At 40.0% G+C, this 12,114-nt stretch overlaps 1 pseudogene; it reads left to right on the forward strand.

Moving 5' to 3' along the window:
• Positions 1-310: 310 nt before the first annotated feature.
• Positions 311-8,901, forward strand: LOC122915853 (annotated as a pseudogene).
• The last annotated feature ends 3,213 nt before the right edge of the window (positions 8,902-12,114 follow it).

Consider the following 12,114-nt stretch of genomic DNA (forward strand, 5'->3'; position numbering starts at 1 on the left):
AAATATGGTTCCTATCATCCTCCAAAGAATCTAGATTTGCAAGTACCATGTGCAAAACTCTCTGCCATGAGAGATTGTATAGGTTGAGGATGACGGTGGGAGTTCATAAAAATCACTAACATTTAATGTGTTTGTTAGGTTTGAGGCTAGGAGATAATGGCCTATCTTAGGCATTTCTTATTTTAGAGACTGAAGCCTAAATATAACTTGCCAAGGCCACGCTCCATGACATGATAGGGCGGAGGTTACTACCTGGTCCTTGGATTCCAGATCCTTTGCTCTTAACCACTGTGGTTCACAAACTCCAACGATGACGTATGTTAGATCCATGCAGGCAACTGAATTGTTTGAAAAATGATAACAATGTGTAAGGTTAAATCTCCCTAGAAAGGAGTCCTTTCCTTGGAATCTTGATTTCTCCCCCCTCTCCTTAAGCTCTCTTACTTTTCCTTTTCTTTACCTGAAAATCATCCAAATGCCTTTTGTTACATGAAGAATTATTTCAATCAATGTCAAGTGTGACCCACCCCACCCCAGGCCTTCCATAAACTGACTCCTCACTAACTCTGAATTAGCTGCATGCTAGCCCACCATATGCTCCCTGGTCATAAGTCACGGGGGACTTCTATTCATCCTCCTAAGTCCCAAGCTCTTCCCCCCCTACACTAGCTGTTTCTCTGCCCACTACAGATGGCTTCCTGATATTAGCATTGTTGGTTTCTCCTCACCAGGTCTTGACTCAGAGGTCACTTCTTCTAAGGATTAGGACTTCAACACATTCTTTTTGGGGAACATAGTGCTACCCATAACACACTCATTCCTACTAGCCCTGGCTTACATAGGAGAAAACAGAGAACAGAGTAGAGTAGAGTAATTTGCTTGAAATTACAGAGTCAGCAGATGGGGCAGCCTAAATCCCAATCCTGTGTATTTGACTGAAGAGTCTGCTCTCCCACAGTGAGGCTCACAACTTTTGTAGAAAGCACATGAAATTGTAGGAAGTGGAGGGAACACACAGCCCAAAACATCTGAAGACAGATCATAGACCCGTGGCAGTTCTCAGCGGGGGCAATAACCCCCTCTAGGGAGCACTTGAGAAGATGTATGTAGTTCCTGGTTATAATGGCTGGGTGTTTTGGGAGGTCATGGAGAAACAGAACAAATGGGTAAAAATTGCTGGGGCCCAATGTCTCAATGTGTGTCTATGGCCTGTGTACAGTTACCTTTGCTGAGAATGGATGCTTCTGCCACTGGTGATAGGGGCCAAAGATACACAAAGCTCTGGTAATGTTTGGAACATTTCTCCTTAACAGAGCATTGTCACACCCAAGATACCAGTTGCGTCCCTGTTGGTAGGTGGTCCTTACACCTCTCGTCTCCATGGAATCAGCATCTTTGATGCCTTCTACCTGCACTTGCTTTTTCTCTTTGTGCTCTTACTCAAAGTATTTGCCTCTTCTCCCCACACTGGCATCCTCTTTCCCCTCCTCCTTTTATCCGAGTCTACTTATCCTTGATAACTCAACTGAAGTCCCATCTTCTCCAATGTACTAATTCTTGGAGACCTCTTCTCCATGAAGTCCTGAAGCAGTGTTCACAGCACACAGTTTAACATCTCATTATATATTGTTTCATTTTGTTTTGATGGTATCGTGTGTCTAGGTCTTATTTCCCCAATTAGATTCTGAACTTTTCCCTGGGTCTCCATGGTACCCAGGACAGTTCGGGGCACACAGATAGTGATTTTTAAAAACAGGCAATATCCAGAGCAACGTTCTTAGAGAACAGTTTATTCCCCTTAGGTCAGACACCTAGTGTGTTTTAGTTCTCAGAAATCTCGTTATGCAGAATTTAGAGTTAGAAAGGAATTTTCTGTGGTGTGTTTGGCTTACTCTGCTCTTTACTATATCATCTGTACACCAACAACAAAACTTTGTATTATAAAAATATTGCACATAATGAAGTATAATTAAGCATAAGAAGAAAATGAAAATAGTTTGCAATCCTGCCATCTTGCATAGCCACGATTTTTGCATATATTTCAAGATATATATTTCTTCATATCACAGAATGGGAATAAATTGGACAAACCTTGGAACTGGATTTATTCACTTAATATTTCATGAGCACCCAACCACATTAACAAACATATTGAAACTCTCACTTTGAAACAGATGGATAGCATTCTCTTTTATGAATGGAGCGTCATTTGTGTTGGATGTTTCAATTATTCATTCATTTCACAAATATTTACTGATTTCTTGCTATACAGCAGACACTATTGTTCTAGTGAGGAAGCATTTCCAGTCCATGCTCCTTGTCCAGACTATGTCACTGATTCTCAGGGTGATCTGTCCTCCAGGAGTGATGTGTCCCCCAGCAGACAGTTAGCAATGTCTGGAAAGGTTTTTGTTTTGTTTTCTGTTTTGTTTTGTGTTTGTTTTTGTTTTTTTGTTTTGTTTTTGTTTTTTTGCTGTCACAGTTTACCAAGAGGCAGGTAGGGCTGGTAACTAGTGGGTAGAGGCCAGGGATGCTCCTAACGTCCTCCAAGGTCTAGAACAAACTCCCAAGACAAAAAAGTATCTGGTCCACAATAGCAATCATGCCAAAGTTTAGAAACATGGCTCCCCTTTGAGGTAACATACTTTTAGTCAAAACAAATACAATTATAATTTACTCTCCCTGTGTAGAAGTCTTAATAGGTTTAGGCACTTTGCTAAGAACTCTGTTCCCCTTTGCTGCTTTTTGCCAAGAATTGAGGCCCAGAGGCTGCCAGTTACAACCTATTCATTGATCAAAAGTAAGAATATTAAATAATAGCATTTCAGGCACCAAAGAATAACTTAGGGAAGATGACTGAGCAAAGGGATAGAAGAGGACTCCCGTTATCTTAGTGTTCATCATTTGATTTACATCCAGCACCCCAGGTAATGATGACCCTGATAGCGCGGGTGTTGTTTGAAAATTGTAGTGGGCTAAGTGTAGTTTCATTACAGAAGAACTAACTCGAGACCTCTTTCTCCTTATTGCTATGACTTTTTAAAAACTTCCTTCAGAAAAAGAGTGAGTATTGACCTGAATGCAAAAAAATCAATGTTTTAATTTTTCTTTTTTTTTTTTTAATGAAGGAAGGTTATTTCACATATACTTTGAAAATACATTTTGTTTGACCTAGAAAGGGAATGGATAATTTACAGAGGACATAGTGAAAATTAAGCAGGTGGCCGTGAGCTACATATATGGTGCCAGAAGTGAACCGTTTATTAATGTATGGGTTGGTAGGTATATGTACCCAAATCTCATCCCAAATCTCACCCATCCTTTTTGGAAGGAAGAGAGGGAAAGTAGGAAGAAAGCATCACATGACCAAAACAAAATTGTATTACAAACTCTTAAACTTAAGCTTTGAGGAATTAATCATTTTTATTTATTTTGCTGCCATAGTGGTCATTTCTTAAACTGGATTTATTGGTTTTAAAACATTTTATCCTACATGATTTAGACATGCGAATTGTTAAAAGGTGGCTATTATGAACACAGGAGGTCATGACTGAAATGTATTAATGGGCAATATTTGGGGGTAAGAGCAGTTGTATATTATGTTCTTTTGTATTAAATAAAGCATATTTTTAAAAAGATTTTATTTATTGGGGTGCCTGGTGGCTCAGTGGGTTAAGCCTCTGCCTTCGGCTTACGTCATGATCTCAGGGTCCTAGGATCGAGCCCCGCATCAGGCTCTCTGCTCAGCAGGGAGCCTGCTTCCTCCTCTCTCTCTGCCTGCCTTTTTGCCTACTTGTGATCTCTGTCTGTCAAATAAATAAATAAAATCTTTAAAAGATTTTTAGGCAGAGAGGCAGGCAGAGAGAGAGAGGAAGGGAGGCAGGCTCCCTGCTGAGCAGAGAGCCCGATGCGGGGCTCGATCCCAGGACCCTGAGATCATGACCTGACCAGAGGCTTAACCCACCGAGCCACTCTGGTGCCCAAATAAAGCAGATTTTTAAATGGTGAATGATGCCCCTTCATTATGGGTTTGAATATACAGGATCATGAACTTACATGTAAACAATCAATTCACATATTTCATAGAGTAGAATAGTCAAGTAATACCCTCTGTTTTCCACTTTACTTTGTGTATAAAATATGGTGGAGTTCTTATATGAAACATAAAACAATAGATTCTTTCTGATTCTTTAAACCTGGAAACTTCAGTGTGTGAAACAGAAATTCCTAGTACTATCTAATGTCTAATATTAGATACCTAATTAGATATCTAATAGATAATATTATCCTAATATCTCCTATGTGAGATCATTTCTATCATTTCCTAGAAAACTAGAAATATTTATTTGGTCCATTTTATAACTAAAAGAACAGCATATATTTATCCACCCAAATAACCTCTCAACTTGATATGTTGCTTGGTGTGATGTCGTATCAACTAAGCAAGTTGTTTATATTCTATAAAACTCATTTTTTCCAAATGTGCAAGGGCGGAAAATAGGAAAGATAAGATCAATTTCTCAAGCTTATTGTAAGTTTATAATAAACTAGACAAAAGTCGAATGGCTTAGCACAGACTGGTACACAGACAGCTGGTACAGAGATATTAATGACTCTCTTTCTTTAAAAAAAAAAAAAGTCACAGGTTGTTTGAATTAAAGCTACATATATTAAGATTAATAAATCTTGGAAACACTATGTTGAATCAAGGGCAAGGACAAGGAGAGGGTGTAACTGGAGAGGACAACATAAGGTGATTTTGTCCCTGTGGGTAATGAGGTGGGGTGGTAGAATCCTCAGTACTGTTGCATCATGCTTTATAATTTGTTGCATGACTTCATTAAAAAATATAATAGAGTATAAAACAGCCTATTCCCTATTAGTGATCATCAGAAAGTGATTAATATTGCCCACTTCATGGCTCCTTTCACTTCAACTATCCCCCAGTGAGCAAAATTTGAGCTCAGTACAGTATTTCTATAGGACAGTGGATGGAAGCTTGGAATATGACTCATCCACTGTTCCCTGCGTATACTGAACTCAGTAATTTTTATACCCAATAAAATGGTTTTCTTTGTCGACTGCCGTTATAAGGTTCTTTTTCTCCTATGCAAATCTCTGAAGCCAGGTGTTTATCTATGTTTATGTTTTGTAGCTCCCCACAAAAGCTCATATCAAACAAGAGAAATATTATGTATTTTTAATATAGCTAGCAAGAATAGTGAGATTTAATGTTATTCCACAATAGCTGATGGGATGTTCCTGGGATTCCAAGTCCATAAGTTACCTCCAATTTGCCTATGCCTGAAACTTTTACTGGGCTATGTTTATGAGTTTCAGAAAGGTCTCTTTTAGGTTTGCCATGGTCCTGCGTTAAAAAAGCAGGGTTTTTGCATTATCTAAGTTTAATGCTCACATTAAAAGAAAAGCCTCACTTCAAGTTAGTATTTTTAATCTCTATTTTTTTTCGAACTAAGTCCGCCAATAACTACTTGACTGGCTGACAGTTAGTAGGTGTTACCTTCTAATTTGAAAATAAATTTTAATTTAACCTTCACATTGTTGAAGAAAAGTATTACTATTCACTCAATGATTAGACTTAATTGGTCTGAGGATTTAAATGCAGCCTTGACACCAAACATTCAAACTGTGTATATTTCACAACTTTAAATGGACTCCTGAGACCACAGCTACCAGATACATTTTATCAGCTTGTGGTATACTTCTGTTAGCAAGCAAATGTAAAGGTCCAGTTGCTGATATTTGAAAAACAAAATCAAAATGAAGTAAAAACAATGGGTTTTATGATTTCTGGATTGCATACTATACTTTTTTTTTTTTTGCAGAGATTGACTATATTGTTTTCTTATCTTTTAATTGGCATAATCATTAAATATCTACCAATCAATATGACACCAAAACACAAGCAGCAAAAGCAAAATTAGACAAGTGGGATTTGATTAAACTGAAAAGTGTCTGTGCAGCGAAGGAAACAATCAACAGAATGAAAAGGGAACCTGCAGAATGAGAGAAGATATTTGCAAACCATATATTAGATAAAGGATTAATATCCAAAACATGTAAGGAAACTCCTACAACTCAAGAGCAAAAAAATTAAATAACCCTTAAAAAATGGGCAAAGAGTTTAAATAGATACTTCTCCAAAGGAGAAATAGAAATGGCCAACAGGTATATGAAAAGATGCTGTGTGTAACTAATCACTGGAGAAGTGCTGGTCAAAGCCAAAACAAGAGGTCATTTCACTTATGTTAAAATGTGACTTTTCAAAGCAAAACAAAACCAAATCAAACACAACCCCTGTTGGTGAGGATGTGGAGAATTTGGAATCCCTGTGCACTATTGCTCAGAATGCAAACTGGCATAGCCACTGTGGAAAACTGTGTGGAGGTGCCCCCCAAAATTAAAAAATAGAATTAGCGGGCGCCTGGGTGGCTCAGTGGGTTAAGCCGCTGCCTTCGGCTCAGGTCATGATCTCGGGGTCCTGGGATCGAGGCCCGCATCGGGCTCTCTGCTCAGCAGGGAGCCTGCTTCCCTCTCTCTCTCTCTGCCTGCCTCTCCATCTACTTGTGATTTCTCTCTGTCAAATAAATAAATAAAATCTTTAAAAAAAAAAAATAGAATTAGCATATGATCCAGTAATCCTGTTTTGGGCATATACCCAAAATACCCTGAAATCAGGATCTAGAAGAAACCTATGCACTCTGATGATCATTGCGGCTGTTATTCAAGATAGCTAAGATATAGACACAACCTAATGTTCATTGGCAGATAAACAGATGAAGAAAATGTGGTATATACACAGGTAAAATATTATTCAGTCTTAAAAACAAAGGAAACCATGATAAGAAGGATGAACTTGGAAGATATTTTGCTAAGTGAAATAAGCCAGACAGAGAAAAACAAATACTATATGAGTCTACTTATATAAGGTCTTTAAAAAAGTTATGCTATAGAGGGGTCTGGGGGGCTTAGTCGTTTAATATCTGCTTCTGGTTCAGGTCATGATCCCAGAGTCCTAGGATCGAGCCCAGCTTCGGGTTCCCTGCTCAGCAAGAAGCCTGCTTCTCTCTCTCCCACTTCCACTGCTTGTGTTCCCTCTCTTGCTGTCTCTCTCTCTTTGTCAAATAAATAAATAAAACCTTATAAAAAATAAAATAAAATAGTCATGCTTTTAGAAACAGAGAATAAAATGGCGGTTACCAGAGTTAAGGGAAGAGTGAAATGGGGAGTTGCTGTTCAAAGGACATCAAATCTCAGTCACACCAAATGAATAAATTCTCGAGATCTGCTATACAACGCTGTGCCTATAGTAACACTACCTTATCGTGTGCTTAAAAATGTGTTAAGAGGGTAGATCTCATGTTAAGTGGTGTTATCACAATAAAAATATTTCAAAAGTATATCTGCCAATCATAATATCTACCATTAAACATGTCCCATTTTTCAAATGTTCTGTCACACTTTTTACATGCATTAAGAATAAGCCTCACAATATTTATTGAGATAAATTATTGTTTCTATTTTAAAATAAGAGAGGGAATTCCAAGCATGATAAATGTTGCATTTGTCTGATACAGTTTTGCTCCCCTCACCCCAAAGATGAGTACATGGTCTATGCCAGGATCGTTGTAACATCTACAGGGATTGATTTTGTAATGATCACATGGTCAAACTTGGACCAATCAAATGAACTCGCTGGTATTTTTCTCACTGAAACTGGCGAGGAAGACTTTTCTTCTATTAGGTCATAGAGCTAGATATAAGTTGATCTCATGTAGACAGCAGCCATGTTTCCCACTATTCAAAAATAAAATCCAGCTTTGACCGAAGACATGAGAGAGGAATACCAAAGAACTCCTAATGACTTTGAGAGTTTAGACCTAATTATAATCAGAGTTTTAAAATTCTGGCACAGCTGACATTTTGGACCAAGTATTTCCTCATTGGGGAAGGGGACTCTCTTGTGGTAACATCTACACAGCACTAGATGCCAGAAGCACCCACTTTTCTGCAGTTGTGACAGGATGTTGTCAAAGTTCTCCCGGGGAGTGGGATGAAGAGGGGCAAAACCATCCTCTGTTGAGAACCACTGAGGGATAACTAAGAATATCATCACCACTGTGCTGGTGAATTATTTGAGCTATGAAATCTTCTCTATTTGCTTAAAGTAATCTGAATTTAGTTTCTCTAAAATATAACCAAAGGAACCTTGACTAGTTTGAAAATGATCAGTAACCTGCACAAAGACATAGAAAGTCTTGGAGCACTTTGCTAAGTGCATGCCATAAGGAAAACAAAAGAATTTACATATTCATATATATAGTCTGTGTGTGTGTGAGTATGTGTGTGTGTGTGTGTGGTGTGTGTGTGTGTGTACACATATACACATAAGAGGGACCCACAGGTAAAGAGCTTTAAAAGGAAGTTTTCCATGTGAGTGAGTGAGTGAGTGAGATGCTCTCCAGGCCTGGGGTGGAGAAGGACATGATGCATTGTGGGATCCAGGGCTGGGCGAACAGTGAGCAGGATAGAGGTGACCTTGAAGCAGCATTTGGAGGACATGATGAAGAACCCATCTATTGTTGGAGTCCTGCACACAGATTCACAGGGACCTAATCTGGGTTGTTGTGGGACCCCATCAAGTGTGAAGCACACTGGGCGGGGGGGATACCTGCTCTAGCCCAGCAAGCTGCTGAACTAACCTCAGACCCCACTAACTTTCCTGTGGTGTCTGTTGAATCAGATAACGGGAATATTAGCAACCAGAAATATGATGGCATCACAGTGCCAGTGCACAAAAGTGGCCTCTTGATAGCTCACATCATTTCTCCAGCAGCCTGTCATAGGGGGTCGATCCTACCTGTACTAATTATCTTGTAGAGAACTGTGAAAGTTCCAGAAGTGAAGCCATTTATCTAGTGTGCATTGGGTACTTTTCTATTAATTATAAAGTAAGCTGCTTTTTGACACTCAACGGACTGACTTATTAAAATATTAGTAAGAAACGCTCCTGTTTTGAAGCAGCAGGCTCAGGTCACTTTGTACACAGAATTTGATTATGTTCAATGAATCTGGTTGGAGGGGGAAGAGTAAAGTAAATTTTCCAGATTGTTGACCTATGAAACACATTAATTGAGAGGGTCTTCTAAAACAAACAAACAAACAAACAAACAACAAAAAAAAAAACAAACAAAAAAAACCAAGTATTCTGAGTTCACCTATGTTTAGGAAATGATTGGTTAAACTAGCCAGCCTGCTTTCTTTTTATAAGAGGATACCTCAGAGACTCTAGTAAGATGATGTGCTTTAATAATCTTCACCAGTTTCTCATGCTTCTTTGACAATTTTTTTTAATAGCCCCAGATAGCATCTTTTAAGACTAACAGTCAGCAGAACTCAACATGGTAAGTGCAGTGGCCTACCAATGTGAAAGGCAGGCCCCAGCAATGCAGGGATAAAGAATGACATGTTCTCTGTCCATGGAGAAGCAGACATGTGCAAACTCATAGCCCCTTTGCTGAGTAGGTTTATCTGCATTTGGAGAGAAGGGGCGAGTTATGACAGAGCCTCTAGTCTATAACAGAGTTGGGACACTTCCCTCCGAAGGCAGCTAGAGTTCATGGGAGTCATCTGACCCCCTGTGACCTTGGGAAATCTCTCGGCCATGTGGTCAAGGGCAGATAGTGGGGAAGACAGCAGGCAAGGCAACCATTTAGGACCCAGTAGAATAAATCACAACAGAAGTGGTAAGGGTTTTAACTAAACCAGTGGCAATGAAAATGGATGAAATAGAGTGACTTGAGAAATATTAATGCAAATTATTGCCTATTGCTAATCTTCCATTTTATAGTGCCATTTTTAACCACTTTGGTAGGTCATCTTAATTTCACAGATCAAATTTTTGTCACAGCAGTGAAGAAAATTCTCTAGAAAGTTAATAAACGTATTGTAGCTTTCTTAAAATCTGCTCTCACTAGAAGAGGAATTTTTTTTTTTTTAAATGTTTCTTGAGGGGCACCTGGGTGGCTCAGTGGGTTAAAGCCTCTACCTTCGGCTCAGGTCATGATCTCAGGGTCCTGGGATGGAGTCCCACATCGGGGTCCCTGCTCAGCCGGGAGCCTGCTTCCTCCTCTCTCTCTCTCTCTCTCTCCCTGCCTGCTTGTGATCTCTCTCTGTCAAAGAAATACATTTAAAAAAAAATCTTAAAAAAAAGAAATGTTTCTTGAAGTCAATTCTATGAGCTCCATAATAGATGTCGATTTTATCCATAAAACATAAAAATACTAATGTATCCTATCCTGACATTCCAGTACATAGGTGTCACGTCTGCTTCGAGTCCCTTGTACGTAGAATTCTTAGTAAAATTGCAAGTGGAAAGCATCAAGTCCCCCCATACCCTCCACCCCCTCCATGTGTTAAAACCACTGGGGTTGTCAAGGGCATCTTTGGATCAGATACCTTCTGGCTCTTGCTGGTTCTGTTGCCTGCATGCTGGAAGATAAGGATTTGGCCAAGCGGCAAGGGCTTGCACAGGGGAGCTCGCGGGGTCTCGCTCATGCCTGGCAGCATGTGAACACTCAGTGTCATTATGCAAGTTATCATCAATCAGCAGGCAGCTGCTTTTAGGACTTCCAGCCGGCAAGGCAAACATTTGTGCTCCTGGCTTCCTCCCTGAGCATGCTGGACCTAGGGCCCATCAGACAACAGAACTGCCCATACAATCACTACCCGCGGCTCTGGACCACTCGAACAGATGTTCCAGGTTGGTGCCGGGACGCTCACCTGGCAGCCCTGTTGGAGCTCAGAGGAAGATGTGGAGATTAGAGTCTGTTTGCTCAACACAAAGGGCTTTCTTTGGAAGGGTTGGGGAGGAAGAGGCAAAGCTGAGGGTAAATCCAACAAAACATTTTTCAATAAAATAGACCGGATGCTACAGACGCGGGCGTGCACAAGAGCAGCCTAAAACAAAATGCAAAAGATGACAAAAACCATTTGGATCCTATGCAATGACAATGAGGCTGGTCAGCTGGGTTAAAGGAAGAGGAAGCATGAACACTGGTTCTATAACCAAAAAATGCATCTGAGGCATACACCATGGGCTCTGGCGCCTGAAGGATACAAGATAGAAGCTAGGACCTAGCTGTCCAAGAATTTGCTATGTTCTTGGGCAGAGAAGACAAGCCCAGGGGAACAAAGTAGGTATGAACAGAGTTTGTTATCTAAACCTTGGCTTTACTCTAGGGAACTCACAGGAGGGGTGTGAACCAGAGTATTCTAACTCTGCAGTTTTCTGTGAGAGAAGTCCTTTAGGCCTCCCAGCAGATAGAGGCCTGTAACAGCCCTTCTTTAAAAGTGAGTCCAAATAAACAGGAAATGCCCCGGAGTGTGGGGTATATATACCAGAGTCTCCCAGGAGCAATTAAGATTTCATTGAACAAACACAGGACCACAGGGGAAGAGAGGAAAAAACAAAACAAGATGAAACCAGAGAGGGAGAGGAACCATAAGAGACTCTTAATCATAGGAAACAAACGGAGGGCCGCTGGAGGGGAGGACAGAAGGGGGATGGGATAACTGAGGAATGGACATTAAAGAGGGCATGTGATGCAATGAGTATTGTATAAGACTGATGAATCACCTGTGCCCCTGAAGCCAATAATACATTGTATGTTAATTAATTAAAATAATTTTTTAAAAAAAGATTTCATTTCACAGAATCACACAAATACGGTTGCTAAGAAGCAGACTCCTCGACCCCACACTAGAGCAACTCTTTAAAATTAGATCTGGGGGTGCCTGGGTGCTTCAGTGGGTTAAAGTCTCTGCCTTCGGCTCAGGTCGTAGTCTCAGGGTCCTGGGATTGAGCCCCGCATCGGGCTCTCTGCTCAGCAGGGAGCCTGCTTCCTCCCTCTCTCTCTCTGCCTGCCTCTCTGCCTACTTGTGATCTCTGTCAAATAAATACATAAAACCTTAAAAAAATAAAATAAATAAATCTGACGTGGAGCCCTAGGAATCTGCATTTTGAGCAAATAGCTCACATGTTTCTTTCTTTTTTTTTTTTTAATTTTTTTTCCAATTTATTTATTTTCAGAA

The sequence above is a fragment of the Neovison vison genome, chromosome 8, assembly GCF_020171115.1.
Source record: "Neovison vison isolate M4711 chromosome 8, ASM_NN_V1, whole genome shotgun sequence".
NCBI lineage: Eukaryota > Metazoa > Chordata > Mammalia > Carnivora > Mustelidae > Neogale > Neogale vison.